The sequence below is a fragment of the Diabrotica virgifera genome, chromosome 6 (genome assembly GCF_917563875.1).
Source record: "Diabrotica virgifera virgifera chromosome 6, PGI_DIABVI_V3a".
NCBI classification, from domain to species: Eukaryota; Metazoa; Arthropoda; class Insecta; order Coleoptera; family Chrysomelidae; genus Diabrotica; species Diabrotica virgifera.
The window spans coordinates 233,306,766-233,329,672 of record NC_065448.1 but is presented as its reverse complement, the minus strand read 5'-3'; the positions used below and the strand labels follow the sequence as shown (position 1 = coordinate 233,329,672).

General features: G+C 31.4%; 1 protein-coding gene across 3 annotated transcripts in view; it reads right to left on the bottom strand.

Moving 5' to 3' along the window:
- The window catches only part of LOC126887302 (chondroitin sulfate N-acetylgalactosaminyltransferase 2), a 1,014,890-nt gene extending 996,963 nt beyond the window's left edge, over positions 1–17,927 (bottom strand). For all 3 annotated transcript variants that reach the window (XM_050654726.1, XM_050654727.1, XM_050654725.1), the window contains exon 1: positions 17,650–17,927. The gene's annotated coding sequence lies outside the window, so the exon portion shown is untranslated. The remainder of the gene's footprint in view (positions 1–17,649) is intronic.
- Between the last annotated feature and the right edge of the window lie 4,980 nt (positions 17,928–22,907).

Sequence of the window (22,907 nt, the reverse complement as noted above, 5' to 3'; positions counted from 1 at the left end):
TCGCCCTTTTTAATAAGCACTTTTATTTTAAGTAATGTTTAAACTTACACTATGTTTATTTTGAATTCTTGGATCATTGACCTTCCACTTATACTTATCCTCTGACTATCTATCTATACAGGGTGTTAGTAAATAAGTATGAAAAATTTTAAAGGCTAATTCTACATGAAAAATTAATGCCAGTTTGCTCTATAAACATATGTCCGCAAATGCTTAGTTTCGGAGATACGGGGTGTTGAAATTTTTATTTCAAACTGCCAATTTATTTATTGCTCTAAGACCAGTTGAGCTATGAAAATGAAATTTGGTGAGTTTTGAGAGGTAGTTATTACGAATTTTATGACATACAATTAAGAATTTTGTATTCATCATTAGCGCGCCTACGGGCAATGGTCTGAATTATTTTAAAGAAAAAAATAGTACGCCACTGAGATATTTCGAATTAGACATTACTTTTAAATTCCACGTCTAATTTATGATAAAAAACCTTTCCCATCTCTTTTTCATATGATGTACCGTTTTTATGCAGAAAAATAAAACATCTTTGCGCATATTTTTCATTTCTTAATACATCATCAAGAACTATCCAATATAATAATACTAAACTAGAACAATAACAGAAAATATTACTAATACCATTTCAACTAGGTACAAAGATGCAAGAAATGTTTAAAATGATCTCCTTTACAGCTAACAGAAGAATTTTTTATTCATCATTGGCGCGCGTACGGGTAATGGTCTGAATTTTTTGAAGAAAAAAATAGTACGCCACTGAGATATGTCAAACTAAAAATAATTTTTGAATTCCTCGTTCAATTGACGACAAAAAATCTTTCTTACCTTTTTTCATATGCGGCGCCGTTTTTATGCAAAAAAATTAAACATCTTAACGTTTACAAAGTATTTGAACTAAGTTTCTAAGTTTAAACTACCTCAAATACTTGGTAAGCGTTAAGATGTTTTATTTTTTTGTCTAAAAACAGCACCTCGTATGAAAAAAAGGAAAGAAAGATTTTTTGTCGTAAATTGAACGAGGAATTCAAAAATTATTTTCAGTTTGGCATATCTCAGTGGCGTACTATTTTTTTCTTCAAAAAATTCAGACCATTACTCGTACGCGCGCCAATTATGAATATAAAATTCTTCTTTTATCTGTAAAGCAGATCATTTTAAACATTTCTTGCAGCTTTGCACCTAGTTAAAATCTTATTAGTAATATTTTCTGTTATTGTTTTAGTTTAGTATTATTATATTGAATAGTTCTTGATAGGGATGGGAAAAACCTACAGTTTAAAACTAAAACCGTTTTTTTACTTCGCAATAACCGGTTTTACCGGTTGTTTTTTTGTCCCGGTTATAACCGGTTTTTTTCTTTTTAAAGTAAAAACCGGTTATTAGGTTTCTACGGTGATTAGGATTAGGTTAGGTATTATTTCGGATCCCAGTCATAATTATTATTCTCAAGTAATTATTTCAAACAAAACCATAATTCAAATTTTATTTTATTTTATAAAATACAGAAGCAAACTGAAAGTGCAGTCTCACATCAGCCAGAAACAATTATTAAGTTTTATTATAATATTTCCTTGAAAAGGTATTTGTAATCATAATATTTAGAGAAAAAGTGCTCTGGTTGAATTAGACGCAAACAACATCTATTTTTCACACTGAAACATTCACACTCTTGACATTGAAAGTGGGTGAATGACTTTTTCTGATTACCAAAAATTATGCTCTGACTATGAATATCGAATTACTGATTACGAATACGAATCTCCAAGAATTTCGCTACGTTTTCAAAACGATACACTCATACAGGAAGTATTAAATGAGTTAAAATGTATTTACCTATTCTACAAATATACAAACGTGTTAAAATAATACATGTTCTTTCGATAGTACTAATTTTGATCATATTGATATCGAGTCGAATGGAGTATCGCAAACTAAAGTGTATTGTAAATGTAACTTTGTAACCTATTGGATTAAAAAAACCAAAAACGGGTTTTTCCAAAAACCGGTTTTTTGGCCGGTTATAACCGCCAGGTTAAACCGTAAGCAAAAAAACCGGTATAACCGAAAACCGGTGTTTTGTCAAAAACCGCCATCCCTAGTTCTTGATGATGTATTAAGAAATGAAAAATACGCGCCAAGATGAAAGAAAAATATCTTCCACTGCCTGATTGAAAAGTGTCGGTGATATTGTATCACCTTGTCTCACCCGTCTATTTATTTGTATTGACTTTGTTCCTGCATATACCTACTTTATTCGTTGTTTTGGCTTTCTTCTTTTGGCTATTAGGTATGTATACCTGTGGTCAATTCTGCTGTTAATCAAAGAACTTTTCACTGCCCAATGATCGACACTGTCGAAAGCCTTTTCGAAATCTATATACGCTATATATAGAGGAATGTGGAATTAATTTGCTTATTCTATAAGGATTTTCATATCTACTTAACAAATGGCCTCTTGTGCTGAATCCCTTTCTAAAACTAAATCCTCTGACTATAAGTTAAATAAAAGAATATGAAAAAAATATTTTTAAGAAACGCCTTTCTATAGTTACGAGGGACTAAAATTAAACATATTACAAAAAAATCAACCAAAAAGCAAAAAATAAAGAAAATTGAAAAAATCTAACACATTCGTCAAAGAAAAGAGTCGGAGTCTTCATCGAATAAAGGGTTTTCGCACCACGCTTTTCTTTAACGAATGTTTTACATTTTTTAAATTTTTTTTATTTTTTAATTTTTAGTTGATTTTTTTATAATATGTTTAATTTTAGTCACTCGTAACTAAAGAAAAACGTTTCTTAAAAATATATTTTTCATATTTTTTTTATTTTTTACTTTTTAATCTTACACTTTTCAAACATTCATGTTTATTAACATATGTATAAAACATAATAATGTACAAACATGAAAAGTAGTCGGAATCGGCTAAAAATTTGAAACTTTTTTGTTTATTTATGAAGCATAACGTAAACAATTAACGTAAAAAGTGAAATTATGTATACCTAGTTCATATAATTAGCTACAATCTGTAAAAGTTTCAAGTTTTTTCATTGTAAAAAATAAGAGAATTTAAGAATTTTCCGTTAAAATCTTTTTTTATTTAAACAATTAATAAACAAAAAAATTTTGATTGACTATTCGTGTATTGTTCCCGCGAATGCATATGTCTGCAAATTTTTAGTCATTTGCATTGAAGAAAAGGCAGTCAAATTAACGTCCAAAGATTTGACCCAAACGATTGAACTAAAGAAAAGCGTTTAATTAATACGACAAAACGAATTCTAATGTTGTAATGAATTTTAGCACAAAACGTCTCTACCGGTGGTTTTTCTAAGACTACGATAATCGAGTTTTGGTTGAAGTTTTGTTTCGTATCCTATTGAAATTTGACACGAATAAACGCCGATTTATATAAACCAATATAATGAGTGTTCAAAATTTGAAACTTTACTGTTTATTTATGTAGCATAACGTAAACAATTAACATAACAGTGAAATTATTTATAGTTCATATCATTAGCTACAATCCGTAAAAGTTTCAAGTTTCTACATTGTAAAAAACAAGAGAATTCAAGCATTTTCCATTAAAATCGTTTTTTTTATTTAAACAATTAATAAACATAAATTTTTTTTATTGACTCTTCGTGTATTATTCCAACGAATGCATGTCTGCAAATTTTCATTCATTTGCATTGAAGAAAAGTCAGTTAAATTAACGTCTAAAGATTTGATGGAAACTATTGAAGTAAACAAAAGCGTTTAAAAAAGATGTTCTCCAAACTTCTAGCCATCTTTCCGCAAACTAAACGTTTCGCACTAATTATTTAACCAGATTTTGTAGCATAATAGGAATGCCGCAACTTTACATCATCAGACACACAGCGCTATTGATTTTGCACAAACAAGTATCTTAATAAGTATGGAACAAATAGCAGACCACGATAGTGGAGTTCGCTAAAATTTTACACGAATGTGCATGTGCTGCGGTGTATATTATCTAAAATTAGTTTTAACTGGTGGCAAGCAAGAATGTGTGCATCCAAAACATTCTGCGGTATTGTTGGAAGATTGCATATTTCATAAAGAATTGAATGCACGTGGTGGCCTGTTTTCGTGTATTTTAAGGACGTAGTACGTAGTAGTTATACCACAACTATTTGCGTTATTCTGTTCTATATAAATGAGGAATTGTTTTAGCAACAATAAAGTAAACTTGGATATACAGTGGTCTACAAAGTATGCGGAACACTTTTTAGAGAGCTATAACTTTTTTGAGCAAAATTGTGAGCGAATTGATTTAAGAATCTTTAATGGTATACATATATGTTATCGGCCAAACCCGATTTCAGGATAAACTAGTTTGGCCTAGGCCAAACTAGTTTGTCCTGAACGCGTTAGGATAAACTAGTTTAGCCTAGGCCAAACTAGTTTATCCTGATATTAATACGGACCCTGCAGGATCAACTAGTACGGCCTAGGGTAAACATTATATTATACCTACAAAGCCAAAACAAATAGATAAACTGACTAAAATACTCTGTTATTGGAAAATATTCATTTTTATTAAAACTATAATGATTATTTGTTCAAACTAATGGACAATTGTTATTACAAACAATCATATTATAAAAAACAATCAGTGTTTTCTTATAGAAACAATAATTACACCTCAATCATAAAAGTTGTTATGTATTTATTTTTCAATGGAGTGCTTTGGTGAGACTTAGAATCGCAGAGTATCATTCATTACCTTTTACATCTGCTATCTCTAAAAAAGTTTAATGGCAAAATGTCGAATTCTGATCGATCTAGAAAACAAATTAGAAACGTATTACAGATTTTAATACCCCAAAACGTTAGATAAATTATTAAGTAAGAAAAAATAAAACCCAGAATAAGGAAGGTATCTAATAGAGAATAATAATTGCAATGTTTATCTAAGAGAGTGCTGATAACGTTGAAGAAGTTAGTAACCAAGAAAAACTTTCTCTATCTGACAATGACATTCAAAAATATAGAAGTAGTGTAGCAGAGAATCGTTGAAATCGGCTAACAAAATGAAAGCAACTTCTGACAAGTCTCATCCACCAGCTAACACTGTAAATAATTTGACTACACCTATTTTAGATATTGACAAAGGCAAAGTTGATCTCGGAAACATCGTTTGAGTTATTCTTTAGACAAATGACGAAGGATTTTACAAAGTTGGTACCAAACTTGGTCTACTTCAAAATCTATAGTCTGGGTTTTATTTTTTCTTACTTAATAACTTATGTAACTTTTTGGTGTATTAAGATCTTTAATATGTTTTTATTTTTTTTTTCTAGATCAAAATTCGATGTATGCCATCAAACTTTTTTAGAGGTAGCAGATATAAACCAAGGCTTTAAAACGCAAGTGCAAGAACATAATGATACTCCGCGATTCTAAGTGGAAAGCACTCCATGGAAAAATAAATAATAGTTTTTATTATTGATGTATAATTATTATTTCTATAAAAAACACTGGTTACTTTTTATAATATGATTGTTTGTATTGTCCATTAGTTTGAAGAATGAATCATTATCGTTTTAATAAAATGGTTATTTCCAATTACAGTGCAGTTACTTATGCAGTTTATCTATTTATTTTAGCTTTGTATGTATACTATAATGTTTATCCTAGGCCGTACTAGTTTATCCTGCAGTATTCGTATTAATATCAGGATAAACTAGTTTGGCCTAGGCTAAACTAGTTTATAGTTTAGGACAAACTTGTTTGGCCTAGGCCAAATTAGTTTATCCTGAAATCGGGTTTGGCCGGTAACATATACATATTCATCATCAAAGCCTTTCATTCCTGATCCAATATTTGTCGCTCTTACGTACACTCAAAAAAATTTAGTTCGTAATATTGATTAACAGTGATTATTGAATAGTATTTCGTTGTAACAACAATTAAATTTTTTGTTTTAACGAACTTTTAGACATTGACGAATGTATTTGGTTATTGTCACAATGATTGAGTAATAATTGTGAAAATAACTAGAGACCATTAATTAATAACACTCAATTTGTTCAGCCAATAACTTAGTTTCGTATATTTAATAAATAATGTTAATTCTGGCAGCAACTCACTTTCTTGATTTCGTAGATGACAAGCAATTACCTTGGTTTATCGTGACTACGTACAGATTTCATTAAAACAATGTACAAATGTTGTTAATATAGAGTAATATATTGATTATTGTATAGATGTAAACTGATTGTTGTGACAACGAATGCATTATTCAATCTACTACGGCGTTCAATAACCACAATCAATGCGTTCATGGTGACAATAAAAGTAGTTGTTGAGACAATAAATGTTTTGCTTGACCATTTGAAATGTAACGGCTTTTCCTTATCGTGATACCCTAGCTTCTCTGTGTTACCATTGTTTAAAAAAGAATTCTTTGTTGAACAATGCTGTTACCTCTGCCGAAGTGCTGAATAATAATTTCATTCAGTTTCTAAGTGTAGTCCGTAATAGAAGGAAGTTTTCGTGTGTCTATTATCGTGAAATTTCGGTCGAATTCTTTTTAAATTTTTTTCGAATCCTGAGAAAACTAATTAGTATTTTTGAAAATTTAAACGCAGAATAAAATATTACAGTATTATCGAGGGTCTGAAGTCCCTAAGAACTTCTATAATGATTATTTTAATAAGTCCCAGGGGTAAAAAAAAGAAAATTTAGTATTTTTAATTTCAAATACCAACAAGAAACTTGTTGTTTATTCTAAGGGACTTTCAGCCGTTGGTAATAATGTAAACTGTAATCTTTTATTATGCGTTTAAATTTTTCAAAAATACTTATTAGTTTTCTCAGGATTCCAAAAAAAAATGAATGCGTTTAAAAAGAATTTGATCAAAATTTTGCACCTGCGCTCTCAAAAAGGATTAAAGTGTTATACATTTTTGGAATCACTATTTCAAACGCTTTTAAATGATCTGTCACACGATGTACTTTCCCATTTAAAAAAATCAAAGTTATGCCTGTCACCTGAAGAGGGATCGTGTAAAGTTTGAAACATTGATGTTATAATATACTTTGATTATTTTAAAAATCGACCTATCCGAGTGTTTTGCTTATGTGCTAAAAATAAATAAGTTAATAAGGGGGGAGTGTAACACTTATTCGAGCGCACTGTATAAGTGAAATCATAATATTATGATTTCTCATATTATGAGAAATCACACAGTGTAAAGTCCATTAGGTTTAGGACAAAAAAGGGGGATTTAAAAAATTATTATTAATCAATATATTGGGCTAATGCATTCAGTAATTATTAATATAAAATACGTTCATAGTAGGAATGAACGAAACTGATTGTAAGAATGAATAGAATTGCTTGTAAGAATAAACGGAAATAATTGTAGAAATAAACGAAATACGTTAAGAGAAATAACACTGTTATTGACACAACGAATAGTCATCGTCGGTCAATTAACGACGTTGTTGTTTGAATGAATAGTGTTCGTTGACTCAGTGAACAGAGTTCGTAATATCAATAAAGTGATATTATGGTATACATAATGAATGTTCATCCATTCAATAAACGTAATACATTGGCTCAACTAACGAAAATAATGAATTGATGAACATCGCTTTGTTGTTTCAATAAAACCAAGAATTGGACAAATTTTAAGTATTGCGTTTGTTGTCTGAATTAACATTTTTATTGATATTACGTACCATTTTCGTTGAGTGTATGCTCGATATACACGACAACGATTTATCATAGCGATGACTGTGCAGTTCGTTGGTGCAATTTATCGAACGTCCATTGAGTGTCTATACGTCTCCAATATCTACAAATCTGCATCGATCATTAGTTCTCTGCCGAAGCTAAGACTATAAACATGTCATCTGTGATAGAAGACGATGAAGTGCTTTCTTAGCTTTCCAACCGATCTCTTTCTTTGCATTCTAGCATTCAGTGTTCTTTTTGGTAGAATATCCTCTCCCATTCTTATTACATGTCCGGCCCATTGCAATCTTTGTATTCTAATGAAGTCTGATAGTGGTGTTTCCTTATAAAGTTGATAAAACTCGTTGTATCAAATTCTGAAGATTCCGTTTTCCCTCACAGGTCCTAATATTCTCCTCAGTACTTGCCTTTGAAATATATGGGAGAAGACAAAATAAGCTCTGTTTGCCTGCGTTATTCTCTTCCATATTGCTTCATCTTCTGATCCGTCGGCATATATTTCTACAACCAGGTGTGTAAACTTTCCAACCGTTTCGATGTCATCTCCCTGTATAATGTTTGTATGACTATATTTCTTGTCGTCTCTATCATTATTTTTAATTTTTTTTATGTTAATTTCCAGACCTAGCCTTTTCGTTTGCGTTTTTATCTCTGTGTATATTTCCTGTGCTCCTGTTGATGTTCTACTCATAATATTAATATTATCGACATAAGCGCTCAGTTGAACCATTGTTCGTCAACAGATTTCCTCGTCCAGTTTGCTTTTGCCTAACTGCATACTCCAGAGCCAGGTTAAACAATGTTGAGGCTAGCCCATCTTCCTGTTTCAGTCCCTGCGACCCTGCGAGATTTTGAGAAAGTCTGTCCGGTGGTTTTGTAGTCGTACTCATGCCTGAGTTTCATCCATTGTGGCTGTAATGAGTCTAATTAGCTTGTGTGGTATTTAGAATTCACCCAATATATAGTATAGTCTGTTCCTTTTGACTGAGTTGTATCCCTGTTTGAAGTCTACAAACACGTTGTGAACATCAATGTAGTATTCCCATGATTTGCTCAAGACCTGCTTGATTGTAAATATTTTATATATTGTCGATCATCCCCGTCTGAAGCCCGTCTGATACTTTCCAAAAATTTTGTGCTGGTTGGTGCCTCTGGTTTAGAATATACGTGAAGACTTTGTATGCTATACATAGTAGAGAAATTCCACGGTAAGTTTTGTACTGAAGCTTGTCTCTTGTTTTATAGATCGGGCATACTATACTTTTTTTTCAGTCGTCGAGTATTTTCTCTTCTTGCGATATGTCTTTGATGAGCGCGTAGATATAACTTGATAGGTGGTCGCCACCTACCTTATACAGCCCTGCTGGAATTTCGTCAACTCCCGGGGCCTTATTGTATTTCTGGGCCCTAATAGCTTCGATAACTTCCTCTGTGGTTGGAGCTTTTACTTCATTCTCTTTTACGTGGTTCATACCCACGGTTCTTAGACATTACTACGGTTGCCTAAATCGACTAACTAATGAACATTAAGGGTGATATTACGTCACGAGAGTTTACTGTCATTTGAATCGTAATATGATTTTTTTCGAATCTTGAGAAAACCAAGTATTTTAGAAAAATTTAAACGCAGGATGCAAGATTACATTATTACCGAGGGCGGAAAGCCCCTTAGAATAAACAAGCAGATTCTATTGAATGAAATATTTGACATTAAATATCACACTTCTCTTTTATTTTCATCCCTGTAACTTATTAAAATAAACATTATAGAAGTTTTCAGGGACTTTCAGCCCTCGGTAATAATGTAGTCTTTCATTCTGAGTTTAAATTTTTTTAAATATTTATTAGTTTTTTTTAAGGATTCGAAAAAAATGAATATAATTAAAACACATTGAGAATTTTGACATGCATCAAAGTTTTGCATTAACTCAATGTAAAATTCTGAACTGTTGAATTCCAGCTTCCCTAATAATTATTTTATATCAAAAGACATTAGAAACTATTTGAAGAGGATTGAAATCTGTATTGGAAATAACTGTTATTAAAATTGGTCTACGTAATTAAACATATTCCAACATTTTGTAAAAATGTAATACATTTTAGTTTTCAGCCCAAACTTAGGCCACACACAATGCAATAATGTGCACATTTTTGAACTGTCAATATTTTTATTTTATCATCTATTGTTTAAAAACAATACAGTTGATAAGATACCCTCAGTTGCGGAGAAAGGATTAATAATAAAGATTTTTTTATTCAGTCAATGGTGTGACCACTGTCAGTTAAATAGTAACGTGTGGCCTTACTTTTACACGCATAGGTACCTATTGTGGCAAATGTATCATTTTTCAAAATTTTGGAATGCATTTAAATCGTAGAACAATTTTAACTTTTGATTTTAATACAGATTTTAATTGTCTACAAGTATTCTCTCATGACTTTTGATGTAGAATAATTAGGGAAGCAGGAATTCAACAATTCAGAACTTTACACATTGAGTTTCCTATGGCCCTTTTTACGATTCGCCACCCGGTATAAGATAAAATGTGTACTATTTGTCTTATTATTTCATAATAACATAAATAATGCACATATATACACAATAACACACATTCAATGATCGAAAATAATTTAAAAATATGGGAATGTAAACTCTTGTGACGTAAAGTCAAAAATATAAGTCTCCCCACCACCGTCGGACAAGACAACCGTAATAAAGTCTAATAACCGTGGTTCATACCCATCTTATCTTCAATATCTACTTGTGTTCCAAGTAGGGTCTGAAAATATCTTCTAAACTTCCAGGTTTCTGTGACTTTCTGTTGGTCACTGATTATTTGCCCACTTTCATCTTTGCTTAGACTTGTTTGAGGTTTACATCCACTCTTTATCTTTTTTAGGTATTCGTAAGCCCCTCTAATTTCGTTGTTTCGTCTTAGTCAAAACGTTAATTAATTCTAATACTAGGAAACTTGCATAAAATTTTAAATTCGAAAAAAATGTTATAAATCACAACAGAACATAATTTAAAACATGTATCAAAGATAAAAAAGTTTTTTTGTCTTTCGTTTGGCCCCTAAAGACGATTAAAAATTCAAATTATACCAGCCAACCCAAAACGAGTCGTGACGTCATCCGATTATAATATGTTTGCATTCTGCACCAACAAAGTAAACAAAATTGTATATAATTGTAAATTAGACACTATAAACGTCAGTAAAAAATACAATTATGTGACGTCACAAGTGTTTTTGATCGTTTGAACTATTCATAGAAAACTTGTACTTTTACAAAATGGTTTTATTTTCCATAGTAAACCTTCTTTCCTTTCCTTCAAAAACTGTATCAAACTCCAATCTCTGACGCATCTAAAAATTAGGAAGGTACTGGAGGAGCTTACTATGCACCCAAAGAAGGTATCAAAAAACAATTCCAACTGCCGGAATTTTTTTCAATCTTTTGCGCTGAGGCTGTTGCGATTTATGAAGCTTTACTTCTGTTTACCGAATCCAATTTTCAAAGTGTTTTAATTTTTTCAGATTCGCTATCGGTATTGCAAGCGATTAAAAAAATTGATATACCAAAAACACAAAGCAACACTTTCATAACTTGAATCAGAAAAAACATTTTCAGTTTAAGAAGAGTTGGAAGATACATAAAATTCATTTGGGTGAAAGCACACATTGGGATTAAAGATAATGAGACTGTTGATTTTTTGGCGGAAGGAGAGCATTTTCGTAGGAACTTAAGCTAATTATGATATATGCGCTCCAGAAGTTCTTAGGATGTCTAAAAATAAAGTCCTTAATAGATGGAACTATGCATGGAAGGAATACTGTTTTACAAACTCCAATAGATACAACAGTAGTCAACCAGTACTCCCCAAAGAATATTGGCACAAAGAACTTGATGTGCCAAGGAAATACATCACGACGATAACCAGAATGAAATTTGGTCATGCATGTTATCCTTCACATTTATATAAGATGAAAGTAATTGAATCCGAAAATTGTGAACATTGTGGCGTGAAAGGTGACCTAGACCATTTATTTTTTGGATGCATTAAAAACATACAAGAATCAAATAAATTATATAATAGTTTTTTAACGTTGGGATTGCAATCTCCTCTTACAGTATTTGATAACTTTGGGATTGGAAGAAATATTTAGGTTACTTATTGACTTTCTCACAAATTGTACAATTGTATTATAATAGTAACTTAGGGATTAGTTAGTTTTTGACACCTATGTCTAACCTTTTGTAAATTTACCTTACTTATCCGTGGCCTAGTCTTGTGTTGTTGTATGAAAATGTCCTGATGGGTCCCTGGACGAGAAGTGTGTGTCCCAGTTAATGTTCCTTTTGACATAATTTTTTAGGTTAGTTAGGGCTATAATATGTATGTTGTGACTGGCTGAATCACTAATGTGTTTGCCAATAAAAAAAACTCCAATCTCAACAAACTAATATATATTATTACAATGACATACGATAAATGTCATTAGGATATAAATATTTTCCCTTATTCCGCGACGATGAGCTGGCCAAATACCCAAGTAGGTGGAGGCCAATAAACTAAAGAAGGAGAAGAAGAATATACCTAAATATTATTAAGGTATTATTTATATTATAACCATAATCATAACTACATAATAAAACTATATGACGTCACGGGTCGTTTGAACTATTTTATAACGCAGAAGACTTTAAATTTGTATTTCTAAGTTATTACGAGTTTTTGAAGCGTGAAATTTTGGTTATCTTATTTTTAAACAAAACTGAACATTATTATGTAATAAAAAAAGGTGCAAGTTCCCTATGTAAAGTTCTTTTGACCTCATTCTGTGGCTAGTGCCATCTACTGATGCTTAGACGTTCTCACTAATAATGGTCCGATAGGACTGAAAACTTAAATCAGCTTTTTTACTCCCATTTAATGATAATCTCGATAGAACATTTTTTAACCTGGGGTTATGAAGGTGAAGTTAAGTTTTGTTTAAAATTGAAAACTCGAATATACATTCCCAAATCGTGTCACGCCTGAATTATTCATTTTTAAACTATTTAAAATTATTCCCAGTTTTTTTACATAAAGGATTACGTCAACGAAGCTATTAGAATTCATAAATTTCGTTTTTGTTTAAAATATGATTGGAACCATATGTGAAAGGTTTAACATAAGGAACCACTATTTCAATTGTTGAAATGGAATGTAAGAATTTTTGTTAATTCTTATAACACTGTTCAAGCATTAAATACGACAAAAATAAAGATACGTTATTAAATGATTATAATATGATGATTATAATTGGAAATTTTCTCAATTATTGTCATTATCCAAACACGCCAAACAGTGAAAGAAGTGTTAGATAACCGACAAAAACAAAAAGGAAACAGCGTGACCAAATGAGATAAAGCAATAAATAAAAATGAAATAGTAAAACAAAATTTCTTTGAAGTGGTGTTAAATTTATGAAATGAGAAAAAAGTAATTTTAGCACAGTCAGATGAACATTAGCCAATATTACTTCTTATAGAGCGAAATAAGGATAATATTATTCTTTGCCATTTGGTAAAAGTAACACATTGTCTCTTCTTCACGAGCCATATCAAAATTATCTGACGTTGATGGTCACCATTGCGAAGGCTTTTCTCCATATTCGGCAACATGAAAGAATTGTCTGTCCTGCATTTGGGATCTCCATTTGCCAAAAATTTTTAACCAAGAAACTTGTTTTTGTCCTTTGGAGAAAAGTTCATTCCTTTTAAACAAGAAGGTTCCTACATTGGATATTATATTAAAGGCAATAAGAGAAATTAATTTTCCTCCCATTGGCCCAGATAAGTTATGGAAATCACAGAACGTAGGCGCAACATTTTGGGCCAATGTTTTTTAAATGCATTATTCATTTTGTTCAAATACTGAGAAAGCTAATAAGTATTTTTGAAAAATTTAAACGCAGAATGAAAGATTATACATTGTTACGGAGGGCCAAAAGTCCTTGAAAACTTCTATAATGTTTAAGGAAGAATCATATTATCCATTCGGGCACGTAGCGTTTCTTTCCGAAAAATATAAAACCTGATTTTACAAAGAGTTGTCTGATACTCAGAGGCGGCTCTAGCCCATGTAGCGCCCGTGTGCAGTCTATGCTCTGGCGCCCTTTGTTAGACGCGCAGTCAAAATGGAATAGTCGAATAGGTACCTACCTATTCCTAGTACTAGTACATAGGATATTAGGTACACTTACATTGTAAACAAAAATCCAGATGTAAATATTCCAATATTAAATAATATCGGGAGCCAATAGGTATTCACGGCGTCAGAACAACCTACCCAAAAGAGCCCCTGTAGACTTTTTATCGGCAGATAGTTTGCCTTCAAAGTAATTTGTCGGCCAAATATCGGCCGACAGTTTAATCAGTGTGAGCTAACTAGAACTTGCGCACACAGGACGATTGTTTATCGGTCGATAGTTCAATTCTCTCCTAGTTTTGTTATCCAATACTTGTCCAGTGCGAATATTTTTTGAATATTTTGCGAAAAAATGGCATCGTCCAATTCATAATCGTTAATTGTAGAAACCTGCATGGCCTAATTAGCATGACAAGTTCATTGAAGGTGACTAAGATCATCCGATAAAAAGCGAAAAACTTTTTTGGGTAATCAAGTAATTTAGAATACATTGTGTAGAATTTTCCACTAAATAATCTATCAATGAGAATTCATCATCAGCATCATCAGCAGCTATTCAATCCATCGTCAGAAGGAAGCCTTCCTTAGCTGTATTCATTCATTTTAGTTTGTTGTTTTTTACATCCATTCGTGACCAGCCATTCACTTGATGTCATCAGTCCATCTTGTTTGATTGAGGTCTGCCTCTACTTATTTTGCTAGTCCTTGGTCGCCATTTAAGAATTTTCTTCGTCCAACGGTTGTTTTCCATTTTTCCTATGTGTCCTGCCAGTTCCATTTTAACATGACAATCTTCTGGATCACGTCTGTTACTTTTAACCGTCACGTCGCCGTCGTCTTATTTCTTTCACTGTAAATTATGATGCACTCAATACTCTCGGAATCTGTTCTTGGATTTCCTCCTCCGTTATATGTTATATGAGATCGATAATAACATGTCTGGATAATTTTTTCATTGTGCGACTACTAACTTCAACAGTCAAATAAGAACTTTAGTACTAAATCGTTCGAGAATAGTCGGTCGGCTGTTGATAGTGTGCGCCCTCTTCACCAACCCGACTGTTTAGTTGGCTCAGTATGCGCACTAACAGCCCATCCCGACTAAACTATCTGCCGATAAAAAGTCTGCAGTATGCGGTGCTCCGCTTACTGCAGTGTTTTAATTCTTGAAGGAACGAAAAAGTGTCATTATTTTGCTTTAAAAGTTCGAAGCTTTCATCAAATTTAGTAATTTGATTGCGGTATCTAACAGGTAATAGTAAAAGTTTACTTTAAAATGTATTTTCGCGTCAGTTACTGATTCATCTTCGGCCTCATATTTAAAAAAATTTCATATTTTATGTTGAAACAAAGTAAAGGGCCCGCTCTTTGGTGCTCGGCGCCCCTAAGATCCCGGCGCCCGTGTGCACCGCACACCCTGCACAATAGGTAAAGGCGCCTCTGGATACTATACGCTCCGTATAGTATGAATTGTTCATATTTAAAACCATAAAAACAATATTTTTCGGAAACGAAACGCTACGTGCCCGAACGGATAAATATGAATCGTCCTTTATTTTAATAACTTACATGGGTGAAAAAGAAGAGAGAATTGAGTGTGATTTTAATTTCAAATATCAGCGATGTCGAGGCTAAAAAAGCTACTACAAACAATGTTTACCACATTTTGAAATTTTGTGGACGATTCCGTTAGGAGGCAATCTTTTTTTAATGTTTTTTAAAACATTAAAGTGTGCTCTTTCAAATCACGCTAATTAGATCTCCCAATTGTTAAAAACAAAGATGCTGTGAATTTATCAGAAACGAGACTAACTTCGTTCAAAATTGTCCTGGACAACTTTGTTTTAATTTATGAAAAAATGCGAGCTTAAAAATATGAAAAAATAATTTTCCTGTGGCAATAATTTTTGCAGAATTATTTTCCCTCATTTTTTTAATAATATTGATAGAAAAAATCTTCTTTCATAACCGAACCGTATATAATTATTATTGTAATTCATTATTTTCTCACTTGTATTGTAGCAAAAAAACTAATTTAAGGAATTAATAAATAAAATAGAAATTTTGAGTACATTTTATGCACCACAAGACCAACATACCACATGAAGGTTCTAAGCTCATTAAAAAAAATAATTGTTCTGAAGCTATTTCCTTGTGGCATTTTTATGATTAATTATTTATATGGGAAATAAGCCACAATTAAAATGAAAAAAATAATTTTATTAACGTTTCGATGCCCAAATCGGGTGCCGTTGTCAAAATACAAAATATTACTAAAATAAACAAAAGTGTTGTTGCTAAGCAAAAAAATTCTTCTAATAATTTATTTAATCTCACTCATTTATATTGGCAATTCAGACATATATTATACATTTTTAAAGTAGAAGACTTTAAAATGATATTGCCAATATTTATGAGTTGCGTTCCTGGGACGACTTACTGAAAGATAGTTCATTCGATTACATGAAATTAACCCCAACTCAAGAATATCCGTCATAAAAAATTATAGCATGTGATATGTCTTTAAGAATCAGATAGTAAAAAGAGAAAAATCAAAGAAGCGGCTCTAATTATGCTAAATGAAACCAATTGTGTCGCAAATTCCTCGGTAGAATGCAGTAGGATGTGGTTACCCATACTGAAAGAGGAAGTCAATAGAAAGAAAATACCAAGATTAGTAAGTCAATAATATCGAGCTAGTACATATTTTATATTTTAGTATTACTTATATATCTAGTGTTATTTATATTGTTTATAATTTAAACATGTTACAAGTCAGAATTTGGTATTATTTTTTGAGAGTAAATTAATGTAAGACCAAATACTTACGATGTCGGGATAGTATCACAGGGTTTTTCCTGGTTTTCCCTTGTGATTTACTATGAAGTCTATAACTCGAGAATTTTACTGTCGTTGCATTTGGTTGTCTTTTTAAAGACATATCACATGTTATAATTTTTTATGACGGATATTCTTGAGTTGGGGTTAATTTCATGTAATCGAATGAACTATCTTTCAGTAAGTCGTCCCAGGAACGCAACTCATAAATATTGGCAATATCATTTTAAAGTCTTCTACTTTAAAATGTATAATATATGTCTGAATTGCCAATATAAATGAGTGAGATTAAATAAATTATTAGAAGAATTTTTTTGCTTAGCAACAACACTTTTGTTTATTTTAGTAATATTTTGTATTTTGACAACGGCACCCGATTTGGGCGTCGAAACGTTAATAAAATTATTTTTTTCATTTTAATTGTGGCTTATTTCCCATATAAATAATTAATCAAAAAAAAATAATATCACTTCAATATTAAATTTTATAAAAAATACTGAAATTTATGACTTATTTGAATTTGAGTGTGCATTACAAGGACAAGCCCATTTAATAATGTGATCATCATACCTCTATAAAACTATAAAATTCGATTTTTTTGCTATTACAATGTTTTTAAAATTTAATCGGATTTTTGAAAACAACTTTCAATCTAAAACTCAAAACGTCAAAGTTTATAATTGTGTTCTTATTTTATAAATAAAAAATATTAAGTAATCTCCAAAAAAATGTGAATATCAAGTAAAATAACCTTTTGCTGCAATTAATTTGTGTCCAAACAAACAGTTAACATCAAAACTACCTTATGTAATAACCAGAAATTAATGACAGCGATGTCAAGGCTAAAAAAACTACTACAAACAATGTTTACCTTCGATTATACAACTAGACAGAGGCAAAGATCAACTTGCCGGTTGATTACAGCGACATTCTAACCTACATTTTAACATTCACGATAGTTTGGACCGATATTACACACTGGGCAGTCTCGTAAACAAACTCTACATCACGTTAGAACGTAAACAGTCCCGAAGTACGAGCAATTGGAGGATTTTTGTGACAGGATAACGTTTTTCGTGTCCTGGCGAGAGCCGACGCCGAATACAGACGCGCGCGGTGCCTGGCGTCGATACGAACTGAACTGACTACGTCGAGGAGGATGCTTTGGCTAAATTGCTAGATCCGAATGAATGGCAAGTGAGAGCCTGCGCTGCACCAAGAGTCAACTTTTTTGCAAACATATTATATTATTGACAATGCAAATTAACCAAATTGAAAAGTACTCCAGGGAAATAAGGTTTTTGTCGGGACACTTGAGCAGCCAGGTTGCAAATGGGTTTTTTGGGTACTATATACCTAATACATTATACATACAAAAATGCCCGTCACAGTTCGGATGAGAATTTTAGTTATTAACAATTAAGAGTAAGGGCTGCACTCCACTTGCGATTTGTAGTCGCGGCGACTAAAAAATCGCTGTCGCAGAAACTCTGGTGGGAGTGGTGGGTGCCTCCACTTGCGATTTTTAAGTCGTAGAATTACATCAGTCTTGCAATGGATAACATCGAAACTACTTGTGTTATCGCTCTTTTGCTTCGGGAGAGAAGTAAACGGTAAACATTAATATAATTATTTATACAGGGTGTGTAAAAATGTTTTTTGAAATTAAATTAATTGCTACAAAAAGATGCATGTATGTAATTTGTTTAACTCTAAATATATTTTATTCGTGCCAGAAAACATAAAAATGTTTTATTTAAAAAATAAACATTGATTTTCGCTTAAGCGTAATGTCACAGCCTCCTATAAGCTTTAGGAGGCTGTGGTAATGTTAAACTTCCAAGAGGCAGGTGGGCGGCAGCTCTAACATTGAATTTAAGCGAAAAGCAATATTTATTATTTGTCAAATAAACATATGCCCATGTGTTCCTGTTTTATAACAAAAGTAAAACGAATTTTGAATGAAATAAGGTACATACATTCTTCTTTTTGTCTCAATTAATTGAATTAAAAAAGTACTTTTGGACACCCTCTACAAATAATTATGTTATTGTTTGTATTAATAAATAGAGAATTACATACCCTTGCAAATGAGCTATCACATGACCCCTATTCTCATTTAAAAAATTCATTAATTACGTTATCAAGCCCAGATGGATGACGTCACTAGTATGATATACATGCCAAAATATTGTAATTTAAAAATAAAAATCGACCTGTTTCGGAATTTTTCCTTAAAGTCGCCGGTTTAGTAAATAATGAATTTGTCCGTTACTTTATGGACGCACTGTACATTTAAAACGCATTCAAAATTTTGACAGGCGACATTTTGAGCCTTTCCCCTGAGTGAATAGAACAATTGTTTTAGTCAAAATGCATTAATTTTGAAATAAAAATTTTTAAAATTACATTTTTTTTTTATTTCACGGAAATTCACGGACATTTGTATCGTTTGCGAGATCGTATACATTTGTATCTTGTTCCAAAAATTGTAGAATTGCTGAATTTATCTGAACTCATCCAACAAGTCTGGACATAATATTTATATTAACAATATCATGTAACGTAACAGTGTTTCTATGAATCAACTGTAAGCTGGTACGTGTGATCCATTTCGATCGAGCGGCAATCGCGTCGCGGTAAAAAGCGTTTTTTTAATCGCTGTGATTATTTAGTCGCAAATGAATTGGCTCGTATTTGAAACAATGTGTTCAATATTCGCGACAAAACAATCGCGCGACTACAATCGCAAGTGGAGTGCAGCCCTAATAAATGTCAGTTTTTTCGTTTAAATCGCTACAGGTAAAAATAGGATAATTAAATATCTTATTTATAGTATTCTTCTTTTAGTAGATTAGCCAATGTTTAAAACGGCAGTTTTTAATTTTGGTCCGATCATTTGTTGCTTCGAAAATTGCAAAATAAAACCAAAATTTCGAAAATAAAAAATTTGCTATAACTTTCGCGACAGTGACCTTACGACTTTTATATTTCACAAAAAGTTGAGTCAAAGAGTCCATATACTGCACAAAAAATTATAAGACGATTCGTCAATTAGTTTAAATTTTATTCAATTTGTTTATCCCAAAGAGCTTTTTTTTGTAATGTTATTGTTCAGAAAATAATAATTATAGAGTGCGTCCATAAAGTAACGCATAAATTCGTTATTTCGTAAACCGGCGACTTTAAGGAAAAATACCGAAACAGGTCGATTTTTATTTTTAAATTACGATTTTTTGGCATATATTTCATACTAGTGACGTCATCCGTCTGGGCGTAATGACGTAATCGATGATTTTTTTAAATGAGAATAGGGGTCATGTGATAGCTCATTTGAAACAGTATTCAATTCTCTATCCATTAATATAAACATTAACATAATTATTTATACAGGGTGTTCAAAACACATTTTTTAAATTAAAATAAGTGAGACAAAAAGAAGAATATATTATGTAATTTATTTAATTCAAAATAGATTTTACTACTGTCAGTAAACAGAAAAAAATTTATTTGACAAATAAACATTGATTTTCGCTTAAACGAAATATTCAATCTGCCAAGAGACCAGTGGGTGGCAGCTTTAACATTGAATTTAAGCGAAAAACAATATTTATTTGTCAAATAAACATTTTTTTCTTTTTCCCAAACATTTGACAACAGTAAAACGTATTTTTAATTTAATAAATTACATACATTCTTCTTTTTGTCTCAATTATTTTAATTAAAACAATGTTTTTTTGAACACCTTCAATAAATAATTATGTTAATGTTTATATTATTGAAAAGATAATTGAATACCCTTTCAAATGAGCTATCACATGACCCCTATTCTCATTTAAAAAAATTATCGATTACGTCATCACGCCCATATGGATGACGTCACTAGTATGATATACATGCCAAAAAATCGGAATTTAAAAATAAAAATCGACTTGTTTCAGAATTTTTTCTTAATGTCGCCGGTTTACGAAATAATGAATTTATGCGTTACTTTATGGACGCACTGTATAGAAATTCTGTGAAAACCACATGAAAGAACAATAGTCTTGTTTTCAAATTATTGAAGAAAATCATTAAAAAGTAATTTTTGTCACTACGAAAACATTTTACTAAAGTAGAGTCATTTTTGGCTTGAAAACAATTTGAATAGCTTTGTTATTGACTGTAGAGTAAATTTACCTTGGAATTTCAAAAGCTGGTATTTTTACACAAATTTTCAAAAAAAAACTTTTCGCCTATGTTAATTACGGTCAAAGTTAGCCACTTTTATTATTCAATTCACAGTTACTTCAATATACTTATATAAAATTCTCCTGTAACAGTGTTAGTTACCATACTACTCCGAAACGGCTTGGCCGATTTTTATAAAATTTTACAAGTGTATCCTATGGGACTGAGAATAGGTTTTAATCTACTTTTCATATCCATAAGTTATAAGGGGAGTTGCCCCCCTGAAATTTTTTTTTATTTTTTTGGACAAAATTGTCTATCTTAATTTTATATGATGTAGGATTAAAAAATACATACAACCCTTAATTTACACTTTTCCATCACCAACCCCTATTTGTTAATACCCATCTATATATTTACATCTATAAAATTCACCTGTCACAGTGTTAGTTGTCATATTCCTCCGAGACCGCTTGACCGATGTGTATGAAATTATATATGTATATTCGGTAGGTCTTATAATCGGTCGTAATCTATTTTTCATATCCCTGAGTGATAAGGGGAACTCCCCCTAACATTTTGAAATGTTAGGTGGGGATTTACGTACATAACGTACTCTACAAGACTACGAGTACATACAATTTAAAAAAATTATTATCAAAAGCCATCAACAAGCTCTGGAGATATTAATCGCAGCATATGTTTGAAGAATCAGTTTCATTTTTTGAGTGCACGGATTTTAATTTTTCATTTCCACCGACCACAAATCGATTTCGTTAGAACGTTATTTTTAAAGCTTTATTAACAACTCTGTTGAAGTTTAAAGTTTACTCAAACTTTTACACATAAACTATATACCTTCAACTTCGAAATGGCGCTAGTTGGGTTGTTTAATTATTATAAACAAAGTAACTGTCAATTAAATAAAAAAAGTGGCTAACTTTGACTGTAAGTAACCTAGGCAAAAAGTGTTTTTTTGAAAATTCGTATAAAAATACCAGCTTTTCAAATCTCAAAGTAGTTTTAATCTACAGTCAATATTAACAAAGTTATTCAAATTGTTTTGAACTAAAAATGACCCTACTTTAGTAAAATGTTTTCGGAATGATAAAAATTACATTTTAATGATTTTTTTTAAATACTTTGAAATCATGACTTTTATTCTTTCATGTGGTTTTCACAGAATTGCTATTACGTTACTATTTTTTGAACAATATTATTGCGAATAAACTCATTGGGATAAACAAATTGAATAAAATTTAAACTAATTGACGAATAGTCTTAAAATTTTTTGCATTATATGGACTCTTTGTCTCAACTTTTAGTGCAATATGAAAGTCTTAAGGTCATTTTCAAAAAGTTATAGCAATTTTTTATATTCGAAATTTTAGTTTTATTTTGCAATTTCTGAAGCAACAAATGATCGAACCGAAATTTAAAAACTGTCATTTTAAACCTTGGCTCATCTACTACGAGAGTAATAGTATAAATAAGATATTTAATTACCATTTTTTTACCCGTAGCGATTTAAACGAAAAAACTGCCATTTTTGACACTTATTTGTTAATAACTAAATTTCTCGTCCGAACTGTGACGGGCATTTTTGTATGTATAATGTATTAGGTATATAGTACCCAAAAAACCCATTTGCAACCTGGCTGCTCAAGTGTCCCGAACATGGTATATTTTTGCCTTATTTCCCTGGAGTAAACTCTCAAATGCAGAAGTCACCACTATAATAAAATTAAAATGGTAAATAGTTATTTAAATCTGAAACTTTTCCTGTTGAAAGATCTTTCTGGTACATCCTTAATCTGCGACTTTTATAATTTACAAGACCGCAGACGACGAATATAGAAAACAAAACGGATTCCACTATATGCAATCCCATTCCGTTTTCAGAATTAAATAACTATTTACCAATTTATAGTTCTTCCATTCTAACTTTTCCCATGCGTC